Source organism: Chlorocebus sabaeus, chromosome 23 (assembly GCF_047675955.1).
Source record: "Chlorocebus sabaeus isolate Y175 chromosome 23, mChlSab1.0.hap1, whole genome shotgun sequence".
In the NCBI taxonomy this organism is placed as follows: domain Eukaryota; kingdom Metazoa; phylum Chordata; class Mammalia; order Primates; family Cercopithecidae; genus Chlorocebus; species Chlorocebus sabaeus.
In genome coordinates this window covers 65,991,995-66,001,278 of record NC_132926.1, presented here as the reverse complement: position 1 = coordinate 66,001,278, position 9,284 = coordinate 65,991,995, and positions in this window count along the sequence as shown.

Here is a 9,284-nt window from a genome sequence, read left to right as displayed (position 1 = left end):
GGTCCCCGTGCTATGTGCAGCCTAGGGACTTGGTGCCCTGTGTCCCAGCCATGTCAGCCATGGTGAAATGGGCTAATGTACAGTTTGGACTGTGGTTTCAGAAGGTGGAAGATCCAAGCCTTGGAAGCTTCCACATGGTGTTGAGCCTGTGGGTGCACAGAAGACAAGAATTGAGATTTGGGAACCTCCACCTAGATATTAGAGGATGTATGGAAATGCCTGGATGCCAAGGCAGAAGTTTGCTGCAAGGGTGGGGCCCTCATGGAGAATCTCTGTTAGGATAGTACAGAATGGAAATGTGGGGTCAGAGTCCCCACACTGAGTCCCTACTGGAGCACTACCTAATGGAACTGTGAGAAGAGGGCCAAGGTCCTCCAGAGCCCAGAATGGAAGATACACCGACATCTTGCACCATGCACCTGAAAAAGCCTCAGATATTCAATGCCAGCCTATGAAAGAAGCCAAGAGGGAGGCTGTATCCTGGAAAGCCACAGGGTCAGAGCTGCCCAAGACCATAGGAACCCACCTCTTGAATCAGCATGAGCTGGATGTGAGACCTGGAGTCAAATGAGATTATTTTGGAGCTTTAAAATGTGACTACCCTGCTGGATTTTGGACTTGCATGGGCCCTGTAAGCCTTTTGTTTTGGTCAATTTCTCCCATTTGGAATGGCTGTATTTACCCAATACCTGTACCTCCATTATATATAGAAAGTAACTAACTTGCTTTTGACTTTACAGGCTCATAGGTGGAAGGGACTTCCCTTGTCTCAGATAGACTTTGGACTGTGGACTTTTGGGTTAATGCTAAAATAAGTTAAGACTTTGGGGGACTGTTGGGAAGGCATAGTTGGTTTTGAAATATGAGGATATGAGATTTGGAGGGGACATAGGTGGAATGATATGGTTTGTCTGTGTCCCCACCCAAGTCTCAACTTGAACTGTATCTCTCAGAATTCCCATGTATTGTGGAAGTGACCCAAGGGAGGGGTAATTGAATCATAGGGGCCAGCCTTTCCCATGCTATTCTCATGATAGTGAATAAGCCTCATGAGAGCTAATGAGTTTACCAGAGGTTTCTACTTTTGCTTCTACCTCATTTTCTCTTGCTGCCACCATGTAAGAAGTAGCTTTCACTTCCCACCATGATTCTGAGGCCTCCCCAGCCATGTGGAACTGTAAGTCCAGTTAAACCTCTTCTTCTTCATAGTCTTGGGTATGTCCTTATTGGCAGAGAGAAAAAGGACTAATATAGTCACTTAGCTAGAAATCCATCGTTTGAGGATAAAAACCCCTTTTGGCCTAATTTCAGAGCCTGCTTTCTTAACTACTGTGCGATATGGCCTCTCTGATATATAAATAAAACATTAGGACTTTTATCAACAGAATGTGCAAAGGAATGGAATGAAGATCTAAGGTCCAAAAGAATCCAATGGGTATAAGAAAACTATTTTTCAACCTTACTAGTAAGATTGAACATTAAAAATTAAAATAATAGTAATTAACAAAGATGAGGTGCTTTTTAGCTTGAGGTGATCATATTTATCCATTCTTGCTTTTGTTACCTGTGCTTTTGAGGCCTTATTCAAGAAATCTTTGCCCAGACCAATGTCCTGGGGTATTTCCCAAATGTTTTCTTCTAGTAGTTTCACAGTTTCAGGTGATAGATTTAAGGCTTTAATCTATTTTGACTTTATTTTTGTGTATGGTGAGAGATAAGGGTCTATTTTCATTCTTTTGCATATGGATATCCAGTTTTCCCAGCACCATTTATTGAACAGACTGTACTTTCTCCAATGTATGTTCTTGGCAACTTTGTTGAAAATCAGTTGACTGTAAATGCATGGACTTATTTCTGGGTTCTCTGTTCTAATTCATTGATCTTTGTGTTTGTTTTTATGCCAATACCATGCTATTTTTGTTATATAGAATTGCAGTATAATTTGAACTCAGGCATGTGATTCCTCCAATTTAATTCTTTTTGCTCAGGATGGCTTTGGCTATTCTGGGTCTTTTGTGGTTCCATGTACATTTTAGATTTTTTTTTTCTTTTTTTTCTTTTTTTTTAGACAGGGTCTCACTTCAGTGGTCCTGGCTAGAGTGCAGTGGTGCAATCTTGGCTTGCTGTAGCCTCGACCTCCTAGGCTCAGGTGATTCTCCCACTTCAGCTCCCAAGTAGCTGGGACTAAAGGTGCACACCATCATGCCCAGCTGACTTTTTGCACTTTTTTGGTAGAAACGGGGTTTTTCCATGTTGCCTTGGCTGGTCTCAAACTCCTCAACTCAAGCAATCCACCCACCTCAGCCTTCCAAAGTGCTGGGATTATAGGTGTGAGCCACCATATCTGGCCTATCTTTTCTATTTCTATGAAGAATGTCGTTGGTGTTTTGATAGTGATTGCATTGAATCTGAAGAATGCATATTTTAACCATATTAAATCTTCCAATCCATGAATATGTACTATTCCTTTTGTGTGTGTGTGTGTGTGTGTGTTCACTTTAGTTTCTTTCATCAGTGTTTTTTAGTTTTCATTGTAGAGATCTTCACTTCTTTGGTTAAGTTTATTCCTGGAAATTTAATTTTATTTGTAGTTATAATAAATGAGATTACTTTCTTGGTTTCTTTTTCAGATTGTTCACTATTGGCATATAGAAATACTACTGATATAGCAAAGGACACAAATCAATAAAGTGAAGAGATGATTAACAGAATTGGAGGAAATATTTGCAAACTACCCATTTGACAAAGGATTAATAATAAGAATATATAAGGAGCTCTAACAATTCCATAAGGAAAAAAAAATTTGATTTAAAAATGGGAAAACAATCTGAGTAGACATTTCTCAAAAGAAGACATCCAAGTGGCCAACAGGTATATGAAAAATGCTCAACATCACTGGGCAGGAAGGGCCCAAAATGGGTGTTAAAAGACCTAAAACAGGGAGAACAGAAAAGTGGGATTCTAAAAGTGGTTAGATTCTTGGAATGCTTACAGCTGGGTTTTGTTAATCTTAATTTAGTCTCTTTCTATTTTGCTTTGTTTGCTTCTTATATTAAGGACATATCTGTGTGTGTCTCAATTTCTTAGAACTTCTTATGAAACATATACAGAGGAACAAAGATAAGAATTTTGGCAAATTTCCCATTAGAAATCATGCAAGCTAAAGTCCAATAAGAATGACATACTTAAAGTGCTGCAAAATACCTGAAAAATCAGACTTCTATGTCTACGAAAATATGTTTAAAAAAATGAAAGCTGAAGACATTCTCAAATGAACAAGAGCTGAGAGAATTTGTTTTTTATTTGCTTTGCTTTGCCTTTTTTTTTTTTTTTTTTTTTTTTTTTTTTGAGAGGTAGTCTCACTCTGTTGCCCAGGCTGGAGTGCAGTGGCACAATCTTGGCTCACTGCAAGCTCTGCCTCCCGGGTTCACGCCATTCTCCTGTCTCAGCCTCCCAGGTAGCTGCAACTACAGGTGCCTGCCACCACACCCAGCTAATTTTTTGTGTTTTCAGTAGAGACGGGGTTTCACTGCATTAGCCAGGATTAGTCAATCTCCTGACCTTGTGATCCACCTGCCTCGGCCTCCCAAAGTGCTGGGATTACAGGCATGAGCCACCGCGCCTGGCCCTTCTTTTCTTTTCTTTTTTTTTTTTGAGATGGAGTCTCACTCTGTCACCCAAGCTGGAGTGCAGTGGCATGATCACGATGGAGCTGAGAGAATTTATTGCCAGCAGATTTGCACCATAAGATATATTAAAGGAAGTTCTATAGGAAAATGGAAAATAATACTAGAGGATAATTTGGATCTACTTTTAAAAAATAAAAAACAGCAGAGATAGTAAAATTTATAGTATATAAAATAATTTTTCTTTAAAAGAAATGCTCAACGGAGTTCTAATCAAGGAAACGAATGGACGATAATTGCTACTGTAAAAGCACACGTAAGTACAAAGTTCACAGATCCTATAAAGCAATTACACATTTGAGACTCCAAAGCAACTAAGAACACTGATAGGAACAAAACCTCACATATCAATATTAACCTTGAATATAAATGTGCTGCTTAAAAGATATAAATTGGCAAATTAGATTTAAAAATGAGACTCAACCATCTGTTGCTCACCAGAGATCCCCTTAACGTGTAAAGACACACACAAGTTTAAAGTAAAGGAGTGGAAAAAGATACATCACACAAATGGAAAACCAAAATGAGCAGGGATTGTTATTCTTTTATCAGATAAAACAGACTTTAACCAACAACAGTAAAAAAAAAAAAAAAAAAAAAAAGACAAGGGCGTTATATAATGATAAATAATTCAATTCAACAAGAAGATTTAACTATCCTGAATATATACAAATCCAACACTGAAGCACCTGTATTTATAAAACAAATACTGTTAGACCTAAGAAAAGAGTTAGACAGCCATACTATATTAGTGGGACACTTCAACACCCCACTGACTGTACTAGACAGATCATCAAGACAGAAAAGTAACAAAAAAAACTCTGGGCTTCAACTAGACTCTCAACCAAATGGATCTAATAGACATCTACAGAACATTCCACCCAACAACTGCAGAATATACATTTTTCTCATCTGTGCATGGAAACGTATTTTCTTTTTCTTTTTCTTTTTTTTTTTTTTAGATGGAGTTTTGCTCTGTTGCCCAGGCGAGAGTGCAGTGGCACAATCTTGGCTCACTGCAACCTCCACCTCCCAGATTCAAGCAATTCTCCTGCCTCAGCCTTCTGAGTAGCTGGGATTACAGGTGTGCGCCACCATACCCCGCTAATTTTTGTATTTTTAGTAGAGACTGGGTTTCACCATGTTGGTCAGGCTGGTCTCGAACTCCTGACCTCAGGTGATCCACCCACCTCAGCCTCCCAAAGTGTTGGGATTACAGGCGTGAGCCAATGCACCCAGCTGGAACATTTTCTAAAATTGACCATATGCTTGGCCATAGAGGAAGTCTCAATAAATAAAAAAATAATAATAGAAATCACATTTAGCATCTTCTCAGACCACAAGGGAATAAAATTAGAAATCAATATCAAAAGGAACTCTCAAAACCACACAAGTACATGGAAACTAAACAACTTGCTCCTTAATGACTTTTGGACAAACAACAAAATTAAGGAAGAATTCAAAAAATTTTGAAACAAATGAAAATAGAGACAACATACTGGAAAACCTGTAGGTTACAGAAAAGCAGTGATAAGAGAAAAGTTTATAGCATTAAATGGCTACATCAAAAAGAATCTCAAATTAACAAACTGATGTTGCACCTCAAAGAACTAGAAAAACAAGAATGAAACAAACCCAAAGTTGGAAGAAGAAAAGAAAAAAGATCAGAGCAGAACTAAATGAAATTAAGACAAAATATCATACAAAGGATCAACAGAATGAAAAGTTGGTTCCTTGAAAATATAAAATTGACAGACCATGAACTAGACTAACAGAAAAGAGAGAAGATTCAAATAAGCTCAATCACAAATGATAAAGGTGACATGACAACTGATACCACAGAAATATAAAAGCTCATCAGAGACTGCTGTGAATATCTCTATGCATGCAAATTATAAAACCTAAAGGAAATGGATAAATTCCCAGAAACATACAACCTCCCAAGATTGAACCAGGAAGAAATAGAAATCCTGAACAGACCAATAACAAGTAATGAATTGAATCACTATTTTAAAAGTCTATCAGCTGAAATAGCCCAGGACCAGACAGATTCACAGCCAAATTTTACCAGATGTGCAAAGAACAGCTAGTACCAATCTTACTGAAATTATTCCAAGAAATCAAGAAGGAGGGACTCATCTCTAACTCATTCTATGAAACTAGTATCATCCTGATACCCAAATCTGGCAAGTACACAACACAAAAAGAAAACTCTAGGCCTTGATGAACATAGACACAAAAATCTTTAAAACACACACACACACACACACACACATCAAATGTAACAGCACATCAAAAAGATAACTCATAACAATCAAGTAGTTTTTATTCCAGGGATGTGAGGATGGTTGAACATAGGCAAACCAATGTGTGATTCACCACCTAAACAGAACAAAACCCATCATCTCAATAGATACAGAAAAGACATTTGATAAATTTCAACATCTCTTTATGATAAAAATTTTCAACAAACTAGGCATTGAAGGAATATACCTCAAAATTATAAGAGCCATATATGACAAATCCACAGTCAATATCACACTTAGTGGGGAAAAATTGAAAGCATTCTCTCTAAGAACTGGAATAAGACAAGGATGTCCACTTTCATCACTAATATTCAACATAGTACTGGAAGTCTTAGCCAGAGCATTAAGGCAAGAGAAAGAAATAAAAGGCATCCAAATTGAAAAGGGGAAGGCACATTATCTCTGTTCACTGATGGCATGATGTTATACATGGAAAATCCTAAAGATTCCTCCACAAGAATCCTAGACTTTATTAAAAACTTCAGTAAAGTTTCAGGATATGAAATTAACATGCAGAAATCAGTTGCATTCTACATACCAACAATGCTCAAGCTGAGAACCAAATCAAGAACTCATTCCCATTTATAATAGCCACACACAAAAAAATACCTAGGAATATACATTTAACCAAGGAGGTGAAAGACCTCTACAAGGAGAACTACAAAACACTGATCAAAGAAATTGTTGATGGTACAAAGGGAAAAACATTCCATGCTCATGGAGAGGAAGAATCAATATTACTATTTTCAATATAAAGATATATACACAGGTAAGTATACCTTATCTGAAATGCTCAGGACCAAAATGTTTTTGATTTCAAATTTTTTCGGATTTTGGAATATTTACAGAATACATACTGGTTGACCATCCCTAATCCAAAAATCTGAAATCTAAAATGCTCCAGTGAGCATTTCCTGTGAGCATCATGTTGGTCCTAAAAAGTTTTGGATTTGGGAACATTTCAGGTTTAAGATGTTCAGGTTAGGGATGCTCAACCTTCATAGATTTAAAGTAAAAGAAAGGAAAAGATATATTTCTAAAACACTAATCAAATGTTGGAGTAGCTATACAAATATTCGACAAAGCTGACTTCAGAACAAGGAATAAAAAGATATATAATATAGTGATAAAGGGGTCATTTCATCAAGAGGGCATAACACACCAAAATGTGTATATAGCAAAAGAGTAGAGCTTCAAAGTGCATTTTATAAATCCAGATATAACTTTAAAAAGTAGATTTGCATTGTCGTTTGGAGACTTCAATACTCCTCTGAATAATTGTTAGAAAAAAAAGAAAATCAATAAGAATATAGATGAACTGAAAAGCACTGTTAACTAAATTGACCAAGTTGACGTTTATATGATACTATATCTAACAACAGCAGAATATACATTCTTTTCAAATGCATTTGAAAATTCCACCAACTTTTGGTGTTTGAATTGTAGAAATTCACATTCTGGGCCATAAAACAAATATATGCAAATCTGCTCCCTAGATTTCTCCTGATTCAAAATTGAAGCATCCTAGGTATGTAGGCTGTCTAAGTGGAGAAAACCTTACACTTCTTTGGGCTATTTTAGGATCTCATTTTGAGCTGGGAGGCAATGACAGGTAGCGTGGGTTAGGTCTGAAAATAAATATCCCCTTTCGAGGTAACTACTCCAGACGAGGCAGAAAGGTTTTTCTACAAGGGAGGACTGCTTCCTCAATGGAATAGAGAGCTGCTTTCATTGGTAAGGAACGTTCAGAGGAAACAGATGGTTCAAAGTTCTCAGCTTTGTCTATGTCTGTCCAAATATCCCCAGCTCAAGTCTCAGCATCTCACCCCTTCCCAAACCATGCCCTTACCTTAGAATTAAAGACCTGGTGGGTTGCACATTTAACTGACATTATAACTATGGGCCTAATCACAACTATGCTGGTCTTGCAGCTAGATGAGATAAAGCACTTCTTTAAGGTGACCATAGAGATTTGACTGTCCACTTCTACCGTAACATGGAAGTTTAAAGCTATAAGTTTCTTTTTCTTTTGTTCTTTTGGCCAGGGCAGTCAGAAGAAACCATAATAATCTACAATCCTCACAATCACCATTGTCATCATAATAGCTAAATTCTATAGCTACTCAATCTCCCAATACCTTGCTTTCTCACTGTAATCTATCCTCTATCAGCATTGGTGAGAATCTGAGTAAGCCCTGTCTTAGCAAGGAGGATATTCATGTGCCCTTCAAATATGTGAGCTGCCCAGTCCCGTAGTCATGTTTTGAGTGTCTATTTTCTGGAACAATTCCTGATAAAATTATCGTATCAGGACCCAACAGAAAACAAAATTAAGGGTTTAAATAAAGAATTATTGTACATCCTGGGTTTAGCAACAATGAGAAATCATTACCACACTTAGTCTTGAATGGGCGAGAAGAAATGTTATTACTAGGCCCTGAAGAAAGCTGAAACTGTGGCCGGGCATGGTGGCTCATGCCTGTAATCCCAGCACTTTGGGAGGCTGAGGCAAGCGGATTACCTGAGGTCAGGAGTTCAGGACCAGCCTGGCCAACATGGTCAAACCCCATCTCTATTAAAAAATACAAAAATTAGGCAGGCATGGGGGCAGGCGCCTGTAATCCCACATACTCGGGAGGCTGAGACAGGAGAATTGTTTGAACCCAGGAGGTGGAGGTTGTAGTGAGCTGAGATTGTACCATTGCACTCCAGCCTGGGTGACAAGAGCGAAACTCCGTCTCAAAACAAAAACAAAAACAAAAACAAAAACTGGAACTGTAGATGAGAGCCACTTAGCAGGAGCAGTGGCCACAAACAAGGTCAGCCCTGCCAGAATCGTAGGGCTAAGGCACAGAAGAAGCCAGGGAGAAGAAATACTTCAGCCTTTCTCTTTTTTCTGCCCTTTGATCTCCCAGTGCTGCCTCCTATTAGCCAAATCCAACTGATGTCAGAGGTCAAAGAAACCTGGTTGATGCAGTTAGTAGAGCTATAACTCCCAGAATGGAAAACAAGGCAAAGATTGGATTCGGTGGTGAGGAACTGAGAATAATGACTTCAAAATAACAATCTCTTCCAAAAAGCTGCAGCAGTTGGCAAAACAGACCTTTATGAAATATCTATTGATTTTAGTTTTTGATACCTGAGTATATCACTGATGGCACGCAGCATATGCACATCTTAAAAACACCTTTTTATTATTCTTGATCTTATTTTGCTACTGTCAGTACACAGAAAGGGTCCTTAGTGATGTAATAAAACCAGGAGGGGAAATTAAATTATCCAACTCTTGCGT